Source organism: Epinephelus moara, chromosome 1, assembly GCF_006386435.1.
Source record: "Epinephelus moara isolate mb chromosome 1, YSFRI_EMoa_1.0, whole genome shotgun sequence".
NCBI lineage: Eukaryota > Metazoa > Chordata > Actinopteri > Perciformes > Serranidae > Epinephelus > Epinephelus moara.
In genome coordinates this window covers 17,647,363-17,655,573 of record NC_065506.1, presented here as the reverse complement: position 1 = coordinate 17,655,573, position 8,211 = coordinate 17,647,363, and positions in this window count along the sequence as shown.

Sequence of the window (8,211 nt, the reverse complement as noted above, 5' to 3'; positions counted from 1 at the left end):
GGCTAAAATCCTATAGAGTCTGTGTGTCTTCTTGCTCCTATGTAGGAGAGTTGGTGGGGCCTTTTGCATATCTGAGCCCAGGGGCCCAGTGTCTCATAATCTGTCCATGACATTAGTATATTTTGCCATCACTTACACAGAAGCACAAATGAATCAAGCCAAGCTGAGACATCCACACTTCAACCCCTCAGTAATTTCACTGATTTAACTCTGCAACACAACAATAAAACTAAGTAAATAGATTTTTCTGTTGGTTTCCTCTGCCTGTGCTGCTGAACACCATAAATCCTTGTGTTAGTAATCCATCACCCAAAAGCGATAAAGTCAGATTACAAACATTCTATTTGCATGTAAAAAAAAAAAAAAAAAAAAAAAGAGGAAGGACAGATATATTGGTGAAACAGCATGACTTCTGGTTAAATTTCCAAACACAGGAAGTTGAACTGAAAGTCTTGATGGTCAAATGCCAAGTCACATATTCAATTTCTCAGTTAAACATTGAGTCAGTGGTAAATCATTGATCCTGATCAAACTGAGCCCCTGGACTGCAGATCCGGTTTCTCTGTGGGCCAATAGTTGGACCAAAATTTTGTCAGACTTGTCATAGAAGCCATGCTACTTTTCTTTTAGGATACAATGACACCAGAGAAGCAATGTAAGATGTCTCAGGTAAAATATGTTCAACAACAATTAGCCTGCTGAATATTGTCAAAAGAAAGATTATACTGTACATAAGACATAAGACAAATTATTGTGCAAGTCTGCCTTCGTTAGCAACAATGATATATTTATTTCAGTCATCCACCTCACTTACAACTCTGAAGCTACATAATGCTCAAGAATTTGTTACCTGCTACAAATCAATAAACTACACTGTGTGTTTGTGACCATACTATGTGTTTGTATATAGGTTTCTCAGCCCTTTAAATGGGTCAAGATGTACTGAATGAAGGCACTGCAGTGCCACATAGATAGAAGGACACTTTCTTATTTATGAATGTACTTGCCTCGAATAAAGATTGAAGAGTCAGTGACCCACGGGAGTCTTAGCACCTGGCAGCATGTCTGCACCCCTTTCACCTCAGGTGCACTCTCAGTTGCATAACATTTGGCTTTCAGTCCCTGGAGGTGTAGCCCTTCCTCTGTCCTCTTCTTACGGATAGATAGATAGATAGATAGATAGATAGATAGATAGATAGATAGATAGATAAACAAGTCACGTAGTATTTTTTTTTCATTTAATTGAATGCATTAATAGCAAGCTGCCACTAGATGGGGCTATGACATGGATTTTTCCAAATACAACAACTTCTTTGTTTGCATTTACAAACATTCACAAAACCCACACTAAAATATAATTTAATTCCATTAATATAAGTATTAATCAATTACTCTAATAATTTTGGACAGTGACATCAAAATGTAAAAACACAGACACCTGTATCTCCACATTTTAAATGTGAGCATCAACACTTGAAACAATGTTTGGTTTACTTACATTGAACATTGTGCACTATGGATGCAGATATTAAATCCAAATGAGGTTTACATGAATGCAGACCTTTCAGCTGTACATTGATAATGTCCCCATATCGCTCCAAAATCAGCACAGGTGTTCATGGCTTTCTAGGAGTTGCTGCTGTTTGCTCCAGGATTTACCTTTAAGTGGCATCATCACACTAACTACAGCCCTGGCTGTGTCGCAGGCCTTTGCAGCTTACTGCAAACCACAACTTAAAATGCCAGTTTCCCCTTCTCACACTTTTAAAATAACACACCTCTTTGTTCCAGGTTGGGCTGTGATTGGCTGGTTGCGGAACAAAATTACAGTTTTGGCAGCAGTGCAGCTCAATGTGGCTGATCTTCACAAAGCTGCCTGCTACACGCCAAGCATGTCATTTTTAAAATTGGAATGAAAGTTAGTGACGGTGGAGTCTTCCCACCTCAAGGTTCGCAAGGCATTTCAACCACAGAGGACTGCAGTCACTGCACAGTCACACACTCATTTCAAAAATTAGAACTAATGTGTACAATATTACATAAAAAGATATCTGAAATCAGTTTTATTGTAGACTTCTCCTTTCACTATGAAGCTAATATTAGGTTACTGCCATGTCATGTTAGTCAGTATTGTTGTTAACCATTTATAAACTCACCTAGAAGGTTTTGTAACAACCGAAAAATGGCACTGACACAGTATCTCTAACCCCTAGCCGCCACTGACAACCACCCAATCACCCAATCACAACACCCCTTACCCAGCTGTTTCTAAACTAAACACTTTACTTTTCATGTTCAGGATCACAGATTGGCTAGTGGCTTCATAAGACTCATCACAAAGTGGAGGAACGACAGGTGTTTTTCTGTCTTACAGACTAACTCTGTAAACTTTGCTCCCATGCCAGATAGGCCACATGCCCATCACTATCTGGTAAATGTTTGCATTGTTATTGTGGACTTAATGACCCTACATTCTCTGGGTCACTTGTGTCTGGTATCAGAGGTAAAGGACAACTCAGTAAATTTAAGATTCAAGACCCTAATTCTTAAAAGAAAACAACAACAACAATGTTGCCTCCTGTCAAAATAATAGCCTCAGCACTTTTTAACCTTTTCAGTAGGCTAATGTATCCAAAATATCATAATAACACTTGTAATTTTTCACCAGGTCAAGAGCATGTGTTCAGCAAACACCAACAACACACAAAGTGCAACTGCAGCTGCCAAACAGATTTGTGAGGCAGATTCTAGTGTCCTCATTTTGGCCTTTGCCTTTGTTCCAAGAGGGTTAAGCAGGGAAAGATTAACACAAAGAGCTCTCCCTCTGTTCTTTTTTATCTATACCAAAATGACAATGGACTAATCCTACATTTCTAAGAGTAGTGAGCAAAATCACTGGTCCTAGATTTGTGTGATTTTTCCCACTTTAATTCCACATGTTAAAGTTTACTTTTACATTAAAAAAAAAAAAAAGCTTTTTTCAGAATTTTAATGATCACTTTACCATGGTTTGAATGTTTGTTTTTGTAACTTAAACCCATAGCTTTTTTTCTGTTTATTATTGCAACTATAGAAAATACAAGCTACAGCTCTCTTTTGTTTGACAACATAACAAGGGACACGTGTAGGGCAGGTTGTTTCCGTGAAGGATACACAAATAAAAACACTCCTTGGTTTCAGAAGTCAAGATTGAAAAGCTCCCAGGAACTTCTCAAGGCTTTTACAAGTCTCTTAGCCAGTTAAGACTTTGTGCTGCAACATATGACTGCATCACCTTAAACACACGATCTTTGGCACCATACACGCCAAGAAAGCCAGAACAAAATGTTCACGACGGAAAAAAACGAACCCTCATGTGCGCACGTGAACGCGCATCGAATTCCACTGACCAATCAGCTTACAGAGCCCATCTCTTGTTTGTCCCCACTCACACGTCCATTGTCAGTAGTATTGCACAATTGTGAAGAAATATATTCAGGTCGTGGGTTTTATTTTTAAACCTGTGCTCCTCGCACACAGCGCGTCTCCCTCACAAGTTTTGGTACCACTTCTAACTTTGCGGTTGCTATGGCTGCGAGTTCATGCGAGGCTGGCAGAGAGGGAAGTGACGACTGGGGCTGTTGTTGGGACACGTGACTGGAGCTGCACTGATCTGTTTTGACAAGCAGTGGGGAGGGAAGTGAGGAGGGGAGGCAGACTGTAAGCATCACGACTAGGAGGACTCACTGTTCCTTTCATCTGCATTTCGTCTGAATAATATCAGTGTCGAGCCAGTCGTGTAGTTTTAGCAGTCTGCTGGCATGTCAGCGGTAAAATAACGTCCGTTGCTGCCGAGTAAACGCTCGCGCAAAACGTCGCCGTCGTTTACGAAGCGTTGGAGTGAGAGTCTGGCTATTTGTTGTCGGTTTGAAAAGTTTTAATGAAGAACGCGAAGGAAGTCAGCACAGGTGGCGTTTCTAACGTTAAATAGATGGCGACGCTTGGAAGGCTGTGGGTGGACAGAAAGTGGACCATATCAGTCTGATATCACTGGTTAGCATTTCGTGAGAAGAATGATGCGCTGAATATGTTCGCGTCGTAGCAGAAAAATACCGAGACCGTCCGTCATCGGTGTTTGCAGCCGAGCTGAGGCTACCTGCGCTACATTGGGGGTTGGGATGTTTTGGGAGGTCGTCGTCGCCAGTAGACGCTTAACCGAACAGTGACGGTTAAGTTAGTTAGTTGTGTTTGCTGTCGAGCTAACAGTGCTGAGTTAGCAACCCCCCTGTTTTGGCAGAGAGTCGTTGCGAGGAGCCAGTGTTACAGGAGAGGGGGACACTGAAATGCATCGCGACGTAACTATGGTTCAGGTGGTGGAATTTGAGACGAGTAGCCAGCTAGCTAGTTAAATTACTAGTAGTCAGATTGGTTACTCGTTAGCAAGGGGATTGACAACTCCATTACCTACCGCTAACTGTAACCGGCTATCAGCTGTCTTTGTGTTAGTCAGTCGGACAATACAGTGCGACTCGATGGAAGCGTACAGTAGCATGCTAACAAAGCAATGCTTTGTTGTTGGATAGGGGGCAGCTGGCACCAACACACAGGCTTCACAGCTGATATTATTGCTTAGCTATTACAGCAGGTCTCAGTCACAGAGGGTTTGGGGGGTCCAGACACCGTTGTGTTGCTGTCAAGGCTGTGTGTGAGAGAAAAAAGAGACGGCTGAGAAGACCCTGCAAGAGACCCTGAAGGCAACCTGATGACACTGGACAACATGAAGTCGGAGCGAGGTATGTGGAGCAACACAAGCACGCATTTTCTTTACATATTTGTACACAGACACATGTAGAGTGGACTTGATGGTCAGTGTGTGGGCAAGCTGTGCCTTTCCAGCTTTAGTGGACTGGCTGTACCCATTCCCCTGAGAGAAAAATCAGGCCAGGGAATTATGTAACAGCTGGTCATCCTGGTCACTGGTTATGTGAATTAACAAAGCCTGACCCGAGTCAATAAGGACGTGCATATACAACAACACATTTGCTGCTCCAGTTTTGGATGCTGGCACGAATGTCAGCTGTTTCCTTTCCCCCATTTCCACCGCATCAACATATAACCTGCAAGATCCTCTCATGCCAAATGCTGTTCCCTTTTTCCAGTAGCTCTTGTTTTGACAGTCTCTTGCACGGGGCTGCTGCAAAATGTTCTTGACACCCACCCTGTTGTGGAAATCAGGCTCCTGCCGTATGCCTTGCAACCTGTTTACATGTCGCTGTATCTGCAGCAAGAGGTAAAACAGGGACAGAGGGGACACCCTTGTTTGTTTCAATGTGATTATGCTAATTTTATTAGTGCATTAATTTGTAAAGGGTAACTCAGTACCGTAATCCATGCCCTGACACAGTTATCATAAGGTGTTGTATAAACACACTCATTGTATAAGATAAATCATTCACTTCGTGATTGATTGTACACTGTTGTTTGTGATCCAGGGTTAACAGCTGACTTGGTCCGTTGTCAACAACACAATAGCACCATACTTGGAAGCAGTGGAGGGCCACTGTTCTCAGTCATGATGAGATTAACTGCAGTCAATCAGGGATAGTCTGTGTTTTTGCATAGGTTATGAAACTGCAGTCAGGCTGCTGACTGGCCTGAGTGGGATCTTCCTTTAGAACACAATATGGTGGTAATGGGACTCCACAACACACACAGTAAACATGAGCCCTATATGGGCCTAGATGTTTAACCCTAGCCTTGCCTTGACTGTGCGATCTGAAGCCTTTATATAGAAGCACTGACCCAGACATCTGTGTGATGTGACTGGCCCGGGTAAAGGGCACACTACCTGACACTGTACAGTGTAATTATAGCCTAATAATGCAGCACAGCGTGCCAGGTCACCCGTGAACAGCACTGCTGCTGACGTATGTTCTAGTATTGGTTGGGATAATGGCTCTCAAATTGGGGATATTGAGAGGATTTACAAACAAATACTCAGTATATCTGCCTTATATCAGCCAAAAAGACTGAAAACTGTTGGTCTAAGGCACATTACTACAGCAAGTCTGTTCTTCACACTTCATGGATTGTCACCATGTCAGGTTGGCTCACTCACTGTCATGTTCTAATTATGAAAGCTTGTGCCAGTAGAAGCTGCTCCACAGCAGTAGCTCCCTGTTTGACTGGCAGACACGATGGGGCTATTGTTATTTGGCACATACTGTATCGTTCCTGTGGTGGAGATACCAGATTGCTTATAGCCCACACGCCTTCCTTATTTTGCTTCTCTCCTCTCCTTGCTCGCAGAGAAAAGGGCCTGCAGTGGTGAGAGAGGCTGTTTACTCAGTAGCCTGGACCACAGAGAAGTCGAGTTAAGAGCAAAGCAGGCAGTTTCTCTGCTCTGATGTTAGATTGAGGGTTGGAGAAACCAGCTATATTAAGTTTGAAGGGGTGACCTGAACAAGTCCAGACATGTCCATCTAACAATAACTGTCCTGCAACAAGCAGTCATGGGCTGTGACCTCCTGAGTCAGGTGGGTGTGAAAAGTCAAGCCAAGGCTTTGGGTGGGGGATGAGGTAGATTCAGCACCCTGCTATACCTTGGCTCTCGCTCCACCTTTAGCACCTTGAGACGGGACTGTGAGAACTGGTGATGCTCAAATCCAACATAGTAAATCCATATCTGTGCTGATGTTGATCTTAATAAACAGATCTCATATCAGGCAAATGTGACCAATCTTAAATAAGTTTCTTAGTCAGTGCTGTAAAAAACAATTTTATAAAACTTATAGAAAACATGATTTTAAAAACAGTATGTGTAATAATAATGTTTGTGTATCAGAATTGGTATCCAATGAAAAGAACATAAAAGTCTAGAAGTCTCCAGATACCTGAGTTCCTGATGGAAACAAAGAATTTAGACTTTAGATCCGCAGATCAGCATCTTCATCTTTATGCACCATCTCTTTGTGAGTCATGCTTTTGTTGTAAAGGGAGTAGGCTTGTCACGGCAGTCGGTGTTACTGGTGTTACACCATATTCAGGCATATGCTGATTACACATGTATTACATCACTTGGCCACCATTCCCACCATTGTTGCACTTTTTTGGTGAAAGTAAACCCATTTAGTTCATTTTCACATATACATTCATCAAAAACAAAAACACCTTGAATTTTTAAAATACTTGGCGTGTTATCAGTACAAAGTCAGCCGATGGACGCCAAAATTATTAACTGAAACCATACAACAGTAGCAGCAGAGTCGCAGCAAAAAGCTCAGCAGAAGCCAGAATTAAGCTGACACCTTCTGCGCCAGGTAATATTCATGAACTCGTGCTACCGAGATGACTACAACCTCAATGTTCAGGAGACCAAGAGGGTGATCAAAGAAGACATGGTCATCCTAAAGCAGAGAGCGTGCCCTGTGAGAGAAGAGGCAGATGAAGGTGAGGGGGAAGCCGCTAAACAGCCCGAGCCACAGCCTAATAGAAGAAAACAAAACAAAAACAGGTGCTGCCACAGCCACACCAACTGTTAACTGCTCTCTTATATTCAGAGCATGTGAGGATCTAAAGATATAACGTTAAAGATTAAAGTAAGCACTCTACATATATTAAAGGAGCAGTGTGTAGGATTTAGTGGCATCTAGAGTAGAGGATTTGCAGATTGCCACCAGCTGAAATGTCTCCTGTGTGCCAACCATACACTCCCAGTTAGTATGTCTCAAGTGTTCATTCTAAAGTAGGCTTTTACCAGTAGCCGAATTATCTGTAGAGGACTCTTCCTCTCCAAAACAATAAAGCAGTTTCACATTCAAAATCAGTGTTTCTTTGGCGCTGTTTGGCTCGTCGCGGACTGGTCGCTAGCCTAGCACCTTTTTCTCTGGTAACTTAAGATCCAGACATTCAGGAGGTTTTTATCATGAACTGAAATATCCGCAGAGGTGTCTTCCTCTCCAAAATAAATGGACCCAATGATTTAAACTGATAAAAACACAAAATAAAGCAGTTTTATTTTAATAATCAGCATTTACCTAACGCTGTTTGGTTCATCGTAGAGGGGCTGCTAACTACTGGGGCCGTATGATCTGTTCTGGGCTACAGTAGAAACATGGCGGTGCAATATGACGAATATCTTTTTTTGTAAAATGTCCGGTGTAATCCATAACACCATTGTTGTCACATGTTATTAACCAGTGGGAAAATCTCCTCACCGTGGCATCCCAGAAA